The 14,362-nt window shown below is 41.5% G+C and overlaps 1 protein-coding gene across 2 annotated transcripts in view; it reads left to right on the top strand.

Moving 5' to 3' along the window:
* Window positions 1-13,025: 13,025 nt before the first annotated feature.
* Window positions 13,026-14,362, top strand: part of LOC121867913 (polycomb protein suz12-A-like) — a 96,102-nt gene continuing 94,765 nt past the window's right edge. For both annotated transcript variants that reach the window (XM_042368048.1, XM_042368049.1), the window contains exon 1: window positions 13,026-13,169. The gene's annotated coding sequence lies outside the window, so the exon portion shown is untranslated. The remainder of the gene's footprint in view (window positions 13,170-14,362) is intronic.

Raw genomic sequence — 14,362 nt, 5'->3', positions numbered from 1 at the left:
CCCCACCACCATGTCCCCAATACCATGTCCCCACACTACCATTCCACACTACCATGTCCTCCCATTACGCCTCACACTACCATGCCCCACATTACCATGTCCCACACTACCATGCCCCACACCACCATGTCCCCACACACACATGTCCCCACACCACCATGCCCCACTACCATGTCCCCACACTACCATGTCCCCACTACCATGTCCCCCACTACCATTACACACTGTCCCCACACCACCATGTCCCCACACCACCATGTCCCCACACACCATGTCCCCACACCACCATGTCCCCCACACCATGTCCCACACCATGTCCCCACACTACCATGTCCCCACCACATGTCCCCACACACCCATGTCACCACACATGCCCACCCCATGTACACACCACACACCATGTCCCCCACACTACCATGCCCCCACTATGTCCCCACACACATGTCCCCACACCACTGTGCACACACCATGTCCTCCACACTACCATGTCCCCACACACCATGTCTCACACACTACCATGTCCCCACACTACATGTCCCACCATGTCACCCACCTACCATGTCCCCACACTACCATGTCCCCACACACATGTCCCCACACACACACACATGCCCCACACCACATGTCCCCACACCATGTCACTCACACCCATGTCACACTACCATGCCCCCACATTACCCCATCACCATGTCCCAAAACTACCATGACCTTGCCCCCACACTGCTGTCCCCACATGCCACGCTCTACATTACCGTGTCCCCATTACCATTTTCTCAGCACACACACTTATTCTTTACTTTCTTTGCCTTTCTGCACTACCGTCTACTACCATGTCCCCACACTACCATCAATCCACACACTACCATTCTACACTCTGCATGCCCCACATTACCGTAATCTCACTACCGTAATCCCCCACCTGCTACCACCTTTAAGCAACCCCACACTACCATGCCCACACTACATGCCCCCACTACCGCCATCACACACCATCCCCACCGCGACCACACTACCATGTCACCACACTACCGTATCCCCGCCACCATGTCCCCCACACTACCATGTCCCCACACTACTGTGTCCCTCACACCTACCATGTCCTCTACTCTACGTCATCCCACACTCACCGTAACCCCACATTACCGTATCACATCACCACACTACCATGCCCCACACTACCATGCCCCACACTACCATGTCCACACCATGCCCCACATTACCATGTCCACCCACATTACCATGCCCCACCATGCCACACACTGCATGCACATACCATGTCCACATTACCATGTCCCCACACTACCATGTCCTCCACTACATCCCCACATTACCCATGTCACCCACATTACCATGTCCCCACACTACCATGTCATCACACTACCATGCACTTACTCCATGTCCCCACATTATAGCCCCACACTACCATGCCCACACTACCATGCCCCCACCACCATGTCCCCACATTACCATGTCCCCACATTACCATGTCCTCACACTACCATGCCCCCACACTACCATGTCCCCACCACATTACCCAACCACGTACTTACCAAAGCTAACACTACCGTAATCCCCACGTTCTTAACCTTTACCTCCTTTAAATGACTTGCCAGTAACTTCCCTGTAATGACCACTTATAATTACCACGTTGCCACTGTACTTTACTGCATATTTACGTTCTTCATCATTATAAGTACCCTAGTTTTAATCCTTTACTTAGTAAACACCAATACGCACATGTTACAACCTTTACACTAAATATTTATTTCTTAATGTTACGCCTACTAAGTATTTACCTGCCATTTACCAAACCAAACACCAAAACACCCACCCCAAACCCCCCCAAACCAAACCCACACACCAACCCACCAACAAAAACCCCAAACTTTGCACTGCCATCTTCCCACACTACCATGCCCCACACTACCATGCCCCACACTACCATGCCCCACACTACCATGCCCCACACTACCATGCCCTACCCTACTATGCCCTATACTACCATGCCCTACCCTACTATGCCCTATACTACCATGCCCCGCACTACCATGCCCCATACTGCTGTGTCAATTTTTAAATTTTACAAATTTATTTCAGTGGGAATATATATGGAGTCGGAAATATGTTTAATCCTTTGTGCCCTTCCCTGCCCTTCCCTGCCCTTCACCCTTCAAAGGTTTAAATACATCCACCAGGTCAAGAACCACTGCCCTAGCCTGAAGAGATAGTACTGTAGAGGAGATATCCAGTATAGTAGTTGTCCTTATGTCTGTCTGTTCATACACACAAACTTGTCAGAACAATAACTTCAGTACAACTTTGGCTATTTCAATAAGTTTTAAAACACTTTCCCCGTATAAAGATAAAAAACAATTATTGTGTGTTTAGTGTTAGGTTGAAAGTTAATGGTACACAGATTGGTGAGGTGTTACAGGTCAGGGCACTGTTCATCTTTCTTAGCTGTCTTAGGGGTTACAAACACTATATAATCTGTTCTGCTCAGAGCATCAGTACAGTATCTCCCTCGACCTTACACATGCTCATAATGTTTGTGCAAGTTGCATCATTAATGGTCATAATGATGCCAAGTCTCCTTGTGATATTCGTGGATATTAAGAATATTAGGAACTCGCACATGCTCCAATTACTGTTCATGGGATACTACCAATTGACCCAGCAAGACTCGCTAGCCTCATAATGAATCTCTGGTGATATCAGGTGACTCACAGGTATTGATGATGATGATAATAATATTCATTGGTTCTGTATCTCAGTATTGCCAGTTATTTTTATGTGAGAAAAAATACTCTGGTGCTGAACATAGAGAATTGTTTGAGCAGAATAATGAAGAAATTTAACTAGAACAGCAACAGTTGTTGTCACTAGGGCCTATAACCACTGTTTATTGTGCACTCTACAGTAGATCACGCGCTGACTCATTCACTACGGCGACACCATTTTTTTTTCTACGGCGGTTTAGCCCTCCTGGGCACAGGTCACCGACCCACATCGGGGCCCGGGGGGCGAAAATGTAATAATAATAATAATTCATAGTAATTAAATTTGTAATAAAAAGTAAAATAAAATATTAATGGTAATAATAATAATAACAACACTGATAATAATAACAATAAATACAAAGAAATACAAGAATGACAAAAAATCATTAGTGAGAAATGCTATATGTATGTTGTGTTGTCATGTAAGAGAAACAATTGAGACCCTGCAATTGTGTGTAAATGAGGCAGAAAGTCAGATTAGCAACCTGGGACTTGGTCACAATTTTCGTGATGCCATATGGCAGCAGGGTCTACCATTAGACAACACATTACTCTTCCAATATCTTCCCAGGCGGTAGTACCTCCCTGTTTGGTAGCTGCTTACTACCTACTACTTACTTATAGTACAGTATTTTATTTGGCTGATGCCAGAAAGTTTTATTCAGCACAGAGAGGCACCTGTACACAGGGAAATGGGCAACAGGTAATGTGTAGGGAAAAGACTGGTCCTCAAGAATGTTGACACAGCTCGATAATCAAGATGAAGATCATTGCCACTATGCTAGGCTATACTTGAGCTCGCAAGCTTTAGCTGAAAGAGGTTTGACCTCATATACAGTATTTCTGTTGATGAAAATTTATTACTGAAAGTCCATCAAAGCTGAGTTTGAATTGTACATAGAGAACACTCAGTCTCGTGCAATTTTGTCCTGGTCACTGTTGTAATAGTTTTGAGAAGTGATTTTCTTGGTGACTGACAGTACTAGTTACTTGATCTCATCATGTTAATGGCTGTTGTATAACATTGACATCCAGGAAGTCATCATAGCAGGTCTCGAGAGCATGAACTGTGGGAAGAAGTGACTCAGAGGTGACTCACAGGTACTCATCATAACACCAGGTGACTCACAGGTGACTCAATAACACCAGGTGACTCACAGGTACTCATCATAACACCAGGTGACTTACAGGTACCAATAATAACACCGGGTGACTCACAGGTACTTATAAAAACACCAAGTGACTCATAATGACACCAGGTGACCCACAGGTACTCATAATAACACCAGGTGACTCACAGGTACTAATAACACCAGGTGACTTGCAGGTACTAATAATATCACCAGGTGACTTGCAGGTACTAATAATAACACCAGGTGACTCACAGCCGACTCATAATAACACACAGTACAGTGGGTTAGTTGTGGGAAGTACAGTACATTGGGTTAGTTGTGGGAAGTACAGTACAATGGGTTAGTTGTGGGAAGCACATTACAGTATAGTGGGTTAGTTGTGGGAAGTACAGTACAATGGGTTAGTTGTGGGAAGTACAGTACAATACAGTGGGTTAGTTGTGGGAAGTACAGTACAATGGGTTAGTTGTGGGAAGTACATTACAGTATAGTGGGTTAGTTGTGGGAAGTACAGTACAGTGGGTTCGTTGTGGAAAGTACATTACAGTATAGTGGGTTAGTTGTGGGGAGTACAGTACAGTGGATTAGTTGTGGGAAGTACAGTACAATGGGCTAGTTGTGGGAAGTACAGTACAGTACAGTGGGTTAGTTGTGGGAAGTACAGTACAATGGGTTAGTCGTGGGAAGTACATTACAGTACAGTGGGTTAGTTGTGGGAAGTACAGTACAGTGGGTTAGTTGTGGGAAGTACAGTACAATGGGTTAGTTATTGGGAAGTACATTACAGTATAATTAAGGTTGGTTATTAGGAAGTACAGTACAGTGGGTTAGTTGTGGGAGTACATTACGGTATAATTAAGGTTGGTTATTGGGAAGTGCATTACGGTATAGTGGGTTGGTTATTGGGAAGTACAGTACAGTATAGTGGGTTAGTTATTAGGAAGGCTGATACCAATGGGTTTAGTTGTGGGAAGTACAGTACAGTGGATTGGTTATTAGGAAGTGTTGGTGGGTTAGTTAGTGGGAGAAGTACAGTACAGTACAATTAAGGTTTAGTTGTAGGAAGTACAGTACAATTGCAGTGGAGTTGGTTGTAAGGAAATTACAGTACAATGGGTTAGTTATTGGGAAGTACATTACAGTATAATTAGGTTAGTTGTGGGAAGTACATTACGATATAGTGGAGTTAGTTGTGGGAAGTACAGTACAGTGGGTTAGTTGTGGAAATACAGTACGAGTACGATGGGTTGGTGTGGAAGTACATTACAGTATAATTGGGTTGGTTATTGGGAAGTGATGCAGTATAATTGGGTTAGTTGTGGGAAGTACATTACAGTATTGTGTGGGGTTAGCTGTGGGAAGTACAGTACAGTGGGTTGGTTATTGGGAAGTACATTACAGTATAGTGGAGTTAGTTGTGGGAAGTACAGTACAGTGGGTTGGCTAATGGGAAGTACAGTACAGTGGGTTGGCTAATGGGAAGTACAGTACAGTACAGTGGGTTAGTTAATGGGAAGTACAGTACAGTGGGCTGGTTAGTGGGAGGTACAGTGCAGTACCCAATTATGGACCAGTTATTGGGAAAGTACAGTACAGTACAGTGGGTGGGTTAGTTGTGGGAAGTACAGTACAATGGGTTAGTTGTGGGAAGTACAGTACAGTATAGTGGGTGGGTTGTGGGAAGTACAGTACAGTGGGATAGTTGTGGGAAGTACAGTACAATGGGTTAGTTGTGGGAAGTACAGTACAGTATAGTGGGTTAGTTGTGGGAAGTACTGTACAATGGGTTAGTTGTGGGAAGTACTGTACAATGGGTTAGTTGTGGGAAGTACAGTACAGTGGGTTAGTTGTGGGAAGTACAGTACAGTACAGTACAGTCTCCAAAAATGTGACCTCTGTAGTCATTAGAGTTGATTCATCATGTTTGTTTTTTCACAGTAAGTTCTTGTGTCTTAATCTGCATGACAGAAGGTGAAAAAAATATACTGTAGTACAACATTTCATACATGAGTCAGTTCAATTAATATTCTCCCTGTCGAGTTCTCTCAAGATTTTAATACAACTTGTGAAGACACCTGGAGGGTGGATAAAATCTATTTCATATTCTAACCCAAGATTTGTATCCTTGCCTAGGATTCATCGTCTGCCATTTTGTTGGACCTTCTAATGTGGTCATGCCAAAGGACATATGAATAAAAACTAGGTATAAAGTACATATTTCTAAATTATAATTTGTGTTAACCAGAGACTGGTCATCATCATCATCATAATCATCACTGTTTTAAGGACATTTTCCACATGTACGCGGACTAAGCCGCGATTACCTGATGGCAAGGTGTCGTGTTTGTGAACAAGTCTTACAGCAGGATATCCTTCCTATCTCCAATCCAGTGTTACACACTGTGCTTTGGGTGTTATATGTAGGCCTTCCAAGAGCTCTGTTAGCCAACAAGGCAGGGCCGATAATCCGAGATTACCCACCCACCTATCCAAAGTCTCGGGCACAAAATCGTGACAACTTCGAGAATTCTGTAGAGGCTTATTAGCCTGATTTCCAGACCTGATAGCATAGAGAAATTGTCTCTTGGTGGTAAAGAATGGTATTCACAATAAAGCAATGAGGGCCAAGCAAGTACAGTACTTGACAAAGTTATAAGGTTATTTCTTGTGAACAAAGCCTCGGCAGATCTAGGCGCCATCCTTAATATACAGTGTTTAAAGTGTTTTTTCCAAATCAACCATGTTTATATGATAACCCACAAAAATGTCTTGGATTCTTTAGTCATATATATGGACTTGTTCAATATTGACCCGAAAAATTTGTTCCATGAAGAAACAGCATTGAATTAATCCTTAAATTCAATTTAGAGCTCCTGTCTTTATGACACTATCCCCTGAGTGGTGGACATCTTGAGAGAGGAAGAGTCTATGCTGGGTGTACACTATCCCCTGAGTGGTGGACATCTTGTGAGAGGAAGAGTCTATGCTGGGTGTACACTATCCCCTGAGTGGTGGACATCTTGAGAGAGGAAGAGTCTATGCTGGGTGTACTCAGATGGTTGGTTAAGGTTAACAGACATTCACACAACAATACTGATTATACAACCTAATACTGGGCTTGGTCACTCATGTATAGTATAGTCAGCATGACTAAAGATGGTGACTCATGAATAGTCAGCATGAGTAAAGATGGTGACTCATGAATAGTCAGCATGACTAAAGATGGTGACTCGTGTGTAGTCAGCATGACTAAAGATGGTGACTCATGAATAGTCAGCATGAGTAAAGATGGTGACTCATGAATAGTCAGCATGACTAAAGATGGTGACTCATGAATAGTCAGCATGACTAAAGATGGTGACTCATATATAGTATAGTCAGCATGACTATAGATGGTGACTCATATATAGTATAGTCAGCATGACTATAGATGGTGACTCATATATAGTATAGTCAGCATGACTAAAAATGGTGACTCGTATATAGTATAGTCAGCATGACTATAGATGGTGACTCATATATAGTATAGTCAGCATGACTAAAAACGGTGACTCATATATAGTATAGTCAGCATGACTAAAGATGGTGACTCGTGTGTAGTCAGCATGACTAAAGATGGTGACTCGTGTATAGTCAGCATGACTAAAGATGGTGAGTCATGAATAGTCAGCATGACTAAAGATGGTGACTCGTGTATAGTCAGCATGACTAAAGATGGTGACTCTTGAATAGTCAGCATGACTAAAGATGGTGACTCGTGTATAGTCAGCATGACTAAAGATGGTGACTCATGAATAGTCAGCATGACTAAAGATGGTGACTCGTGTATAGTCAGCATGACTAAAGATGGTGATTCATGAATAGTCAGCATGAGTAAAGATGGTGACTCGTGTGTAGTCAGCATGACTAAAGATGGTGACTCGTGTGTAGTCAGCATGACTAAAGATGGCGACTCATGAATAGTCAGCATGACTAAAGATGGTGACTCGTGTATAGTCAGCATGACTATGTATAGTCATGACTAAAGATGGTGACTCATGAATAAGTAGTCAGCATGACTAAAGATGGTGACTCATGTATAGTCAGCATGACTAAAGATGGTGACTCATGTCATAGTCAGCATGACTAAAGATGGTGACTCATGTATAGTCAGCATGACTAAAGATGGTGACTCATGAATAGTATAGTCAGCATGACTAAAGATGGCGACTCATGTATAGTCAGCATGACTAAAGATGGTGACTCGTATAGTCAGCATGACTAAAGATGGTGACTCATGCATAGTCAGCATGACTAAAGATGGTGATAGTGAGCAGTCAGCATGACTAAAGATGGTGACATGCTCAGCATGACTAAAGATGGTGACTCATGTATAGTCAGCATGACTAGAAGATTGACTCATGCAGTGACTAAAGATGGTGTCTCGTGTATAGTCAGCATGACTAAAGATGGTGACTCGTGTATAGTCAGCATGACTAAAGATGGTGACTCATGAATAGTATAGTCAGCATGACTAAAGATGGTGTCTCGTGTATAGTCAGCATGACTAAAGATGGTGACTCGTGTATAGTCAGCATGACTAAAGATGGTGACTCATGAATAGTATAGTCAGCATGACTAAAGATGGTGTCTCGTGTATAGTCAGCATGACTAAAGATGGTGACTCGTGTATAGTCAGCATGACTAAAGATGGTGTCTCGTGTATAGTCAGCATGACTAAAGATGGTGACTCGTGTATAGTCAGCATGACTAAAGATGGTGACTCATGAATAATATAGTCAGCATGACTAAAGATGGTGACTCATGTATAGTCAGGTAGAAAACACAGTATTATCTGGACCCAAAGTGTGACTGAAACTCTTGTGAAAATTAATTCTTACCTTTGGGTGTCTTGTGCACAGATTACTAGATGTACCACTGACGGCTGAGAGTCGCACTACAGTTTGTTTTGTGACAGATTACAAGGTTATAAAGCACCATTTACAGCCTCGGTTTCAGTCCCTTGAACATCTTACCTCATTCTTGTTGATAACCAATTTGACTTTTACCACATTGTCCTAAGTCTTATTATTGCTAGGTTTGATATTACTGCACAGTACAGTGATGTCTCATTAGCCGGAACAATTGGTGCGGAGCACTTCCGGGAACGAGAGATTTCTGGGTAATGAGATGACTCTCAAAGGTGCAAAATATCCCCCATCCCCGGAATTTTCTTTGAATTTCCGGAAAATGTGTCCAATTTTCGTCTCTCGAACCCGGAAAAAATTACCCATTCCCGTAATTTTCTTGAATTTTCCGGGCACAGTATTCGGAAAATATTCTTGGGATTTTCTGGAAAATGTGCTCCTCGGAAAATCTTTTCCAAAGCCGTAAGTTTCCGGAGAATTCCGACTTTGGGAAATTTTTTTCTAAGAAAATTTCATTTCTGGCCATCAGAGAGTTCTGGGTTTGAGGCATTACAGCTAATAGAGATATTACTGTATTGTGTTGCAGGTGTGTTATCACTTATTTAACTTCTCATTTTGAGGGAGGTTGATATTCTGGTGTAATCTGGAGTGGAATTATGGGAAGTTTCCACTTGGAGGTTTGGAGAAAGATTAGTTTTCCTGCCTTAGGAGTGGTCATCTGCCTTATGAGTGGTCATATCTGCAAATAATCTTCTGTATTGTGGGATTATTGTGGTGGATATATTAACACTTTAAATGGGATGTTCAGTAGGAACCTGTCTGAGCTAATACAGTACTGTACAGGGTTTTTATTTCACTGTGTTTTCTTCATGGCTGTTGTCTTAGGTAATGCACCAACACAGGGGCCATATTCCTATCACTTGTTATTGTCTTCCCTTGCAGTGTGACTTAGATTACTGGAGTTGTATTTTTCTCTCATTGTCTGGGTACATAGAGCATTGTGATGCTTTGTTAAGGTTTAATCTGACTTAAACTGTATAACACTTCTGTCAGCTGAGTTGGCAGATCAAGGTGCCTGTTTCCTTCAGTTATGAGTTGTTGCTCTACATCCTTCACAGCCAGTTCTGATTTATCATTAATGGTTTCATCTCACTTAATGTGAATCATGTCTTGGATATGTTGTGACCTTGTCACAGGGTGGAGATTATGAGAGACTGTATTGGTGTTCCCTCCGTACTTGAGTTGTTTTCTTAGCATGAGAGGGATATGAAGTAAGTGCTTTGTTTCAGGTGGCAGGTTAGTTCTCTCCTTTGTTGGGGTTGACTTACTTTGTGGGTGTCTTGAGGGACAGTATCAGATAGTCTACAGGGCTAGGATTAACACCATGATAGTGTTGCTTACTAATGCTCAGGGCAGCTCCTACATGTATAGTAATGCAGACATGCACATAGCATTTTCTGTCTCATTGTTCCCTGGGAGCTTTAGCATGTCACTTAGATTTTCTTGGGTGAATCACAGGCAGGTTAGCTTATGTTAGGTTTGGTTAAATTAGGTTAGGTTAGGTTATGGTTAGTACTGTATACAGTAATAATTGGGGAGCAACCAGTCTGGTGGAGGGAGTTTTGGGTATAAAACAAACTCTCGAAACTCGTCCATACTATTTTTTTTTTTAAATCTACCTGTACTGTAGTTTGGTGACACAAGACTTTAATGATCACTAAATATCATAAATAATACATAAAAAATACAGTATCACATGAATATTGTGCAAAAAGTAATTGTATAGTACATAGAGAGCTCATTCCCTTGCTGCTCTTACCATATGTAAACACGGCTGCTGGAATTTAATACGACACAGTAACTCATTTGTGTTATGGTGAGAGATTTTTTTTTTTTAAATTTAATATTTCATGATAATATTTTATTAATCCAGCACCAAATGGACGTAAATAATATGGGAATTATGGTGAAATTGCATACTGCCATTATAAAGGGGTCAGGGATGGGGGAATTTCCATTCAGTCCAGCCAGCCACTCTTCAGTTTTCTTATTTTATAGTTTATTATATTTTGTTTATTTCCAAGTCACATTAGAGCATTGTTTTACTGTATTATATTGGAATAGAGAGGAGGAGTGGATACAGCACTCGCCTCCTGTTCCAGGGGCCGGTGGTTTCATCCTCGAGTGCTCCCAGTTCACCCAGCTGTAAATGTGTACCCGAGTTTACAAGTTGGGGAAGTGAAGACGGTCAAGTGCAGTACTGCAGTACTGAAGTCTTCTATAGAAGTTGGGTATGGATAGGTAAATACTGTAGGTTAGGGTAGGATAGGGTATGGTATCTGATAACCAACTTAGATGAGTTGGTTCAATGAAAGTGGTTTTTAGAAGTTCTTTAGTTGTCTTGTCCAGTTTCCTACAACTGTGAAGTACAAATTCCTCTGACATGTGAACCATGTGTGGCACTGACACCATGACTCAGGCTGTGCACCCCAGAGGTAGTACAGGTTATGGTGAACCATGTGTGACACTAACACCATGACTCAGGCTGTGCACCCCAGAGGTAGTACAGGTTATGGTGCTGTAATACAAGTACTTAGTGCTTGTGGAATATAGCAAGTGACCGGCCTGTTGTTTCCTTGTGTAGCTTGTTGTCGTAGTCTTGTTTGTGGTGCTTCATTTACTTACAGTATCATGTCTAGGGACTTGTGAAGCTGTGCATGGTGAGACATGAATACAGTTAGACAATATTTATTATTTCCCCTAATGGGACACCCTTGGGTCTATTAATGGATTTTGTGATTACTTTTGTCCCTTTTAAAATGATATACACTGTATGGTCTCAGGTTCTTGGAGATGACACTTCATCTGCTTCTCTGGGAGGACGTGTAGTATCTCTTGTTTTAGGTGTTATGGGCATGGTTGAGTTAATCTTTTCCCCCAAACGTTACAAAATTATATGGTTCAGAAAAGTACCTCACACACTTGCCACATATTTTATCTGGTTTTTGTTAATGAGAGCTGCCTGGCAGAGAGTGAAGGATTGACCAAGGAAGTCCTCTTTTCTAGCTGAACCTGTTTACAGGCAGCATGGATACCCTTTCTCCAAGTACTTTTGGTAATCAGCTGGAAGCTAAACCAAATTGGCAAATTGACTCAAATTAGTATGACAGCCCATGGCTGTGATGTAAAATGTGCACTGGTGTGTACACAAGTACCATTAGACCTCCATCCTCTTGGGGGCAATTGAGAGGGATGGACAGTCTTGGATCAGCCCTCATCATTTAAATGGGGGCTTTCTAGTATCCTAGACCCAGCAGAATGGCCAGGGTATTATTGAAAGCTGCTTGGCTTTACTTTACTGTAGGCTCAGCTCACTAGAAATCAGTGTTTGGGTATGAACCTTCATATGGCCTTTTATGGAACAAAGTATTGTGATTCAGTTGTAAATGAATTTATGTTTGGGGTTTGATGCAGATTAAATATAAATACTTGAGACACATGGAGTTCAGGTTTGTTGATGTTAATGGATTTTTAAGACCTATCCTTAGAATGGTACAGTGTTCCCTGTTCTCTAATTTTCAGTGGGCAGAAAACTCTTCACAAGACCTCAGTCAATGGAGATGTTAGGATTCACTTTGAGAACTTGTAGAGTGGTACAGTACTGTATCAGTACTCTCTACTAACATGTACTGTAACTTGTAGAGTGGTACAGTACTGTATCAGTACTCTCTACTAACATGTACTGTAACTTGTAGAGTGGTACAGTACTGTATCAGTACTCTCTACTAACATGTACTGTAACTTGTAGAGTGGTACAGTACTGTATCAGTACTCTCTACTCACATGTACTGTACCGTGTAGAGGGTACAGTACTGTATCAGTACTCTACTCAATAAGGTATTGTGCTTAAGTTAATCCTTAAAGAGAAGTGTTTGTCCACTATAATCTGTCAGCACTTGATGGTGAATGAGAGGATGATGATGAAGGGAGAACTCACCGCATTGTTCATTTACAAACTCACAACATGGAATAGCACAATATAAATGATGACATAAATTCATGTGATGATATCTGTGCTTTTTACTACAAAACTTATCTATTTACAGATGAGTCAGGCCAATAAAAATGATGCAGCTTTGGGTGGTGATCAGTAATGTATATAAGTGTCAATGTGAACTTAACGAGATCCCAAATGTGAGTGATCAAGAGGACCCAGATCATAATTGTCTCTCCTCAGAGCAGGTTAATCCAGGATAGGCCTCAGAGAGCCTAAAAATGTTTACCTATATGTGAAGGAGATGAGTCTCAGTGTTCACCTTCTGAAGGACTGAGCAAAGGGACACATGGAGGTTAGTGTTTTAACTATTAGCAAGTAATTGAGTTGTTAAGCTTTTGTAACTGTTGTTCCCGCCAATGAAGCACCGGGTACAGGTTGAAGAGGTTGAATTTTGTTGTTACTTGTATAACAACTTGGAACATCACAGCACAGGCAGTCTTTACCATGTCTTTCATAGACAACTTAATTCCTTTGAAAATATTAGTCACTCACATACAAGGGAAAACAGATACAAAAAACTTTTTAAAAGATCCCAGTAATGAAGTGGAAACTTTTTTATCCTGTTTCTGCTTCATCCAAGTATAATATTTGAGTTAACTCCTGGAAATGTGTTTGGTCTGAAACAACATATTTTCCATCCAATTTTTTTTATTTCTTTTTTTCTTTTAGAATTCATTTTTTGTAGTACCGTATGCCTTTTTTATGATACGGTAAATATTAGAATATTTGAAGGCACTATCATTTTGGGGGGAAAGTTTGTGTTTGAGGCCTGTTAATCAGTCTTGTTTCAAAGATAATTGGTATGATGTAGTTGGGACCCAGGAAGAAAGACCCTTCTGACTCTCTTCTTTTGTTTTATGGGCTACATAAAGGTTAATGATTATGAGCTAAATGAGAACATCGGGATGATAGTTCTGGAAGATCTTGTTTGTGGATGACATTGTTATAACAGAGGTGGGGTGTCGCAGTGGTGGGAGAGTCTTAAGAGCCATGGATTTAAATAATTGGTGGGAAGCCAGAGGTGATGGTGTCATGCAGATAGGATGAGGATTGTTGTTAAGATAAATGCAGAGTTGGCTGCAGTTGAACAGGTTGAAGTAATGGTGATCACTGTTGAAGGTGGAGGGGATACCAGAGGTTGAAGATATATAAGACAATGATTAGTTCATAGTTGATGTGTGGAGCAGAAACTTGGGCAAAGAGGAAGGAGAGTGAGGAATTATTTGAAGAACTAAGAAGAAATTTTTTAATGGATATTGGGAGTGTCACTCAATGACAGGTTGAGAAATGAAGACATTAATTCAAGAGCTGAAGTGAAATGTAAAGCAGTAAGATGACAGAAGCAAAACCTTGATGGTTTGGCAATGTTGTACAACAAAAGGAGAGGGAGGCAATCAAGAGAGCCTGGAATGAACCAATCAGAGAGGGAGGTGATCAAGAGAGCCTGGAATGAACCAATCAGAGAGGGAGGTGATCAAGAGAGCC

This window comes from Homarus americanus, unplaced genomic scaffold (genome assembly GCF_018991925.1).
Source record: "Homarus americanus isolate GMGI-L3 unplaced genomic scaffold, GMGI_Hamer_2.0 scaffold37032, whole genome shotgun sequence".
Taxonomy (NCBI): Eukaryota; Metazoa; Arthropoda; class Malacostraca; order Decapoda; family Nephropidae; genus Homarus; species Homarus americanus.
This window is presented reverse-complemented; position numbering and strand designations above follow the sequence as displayed.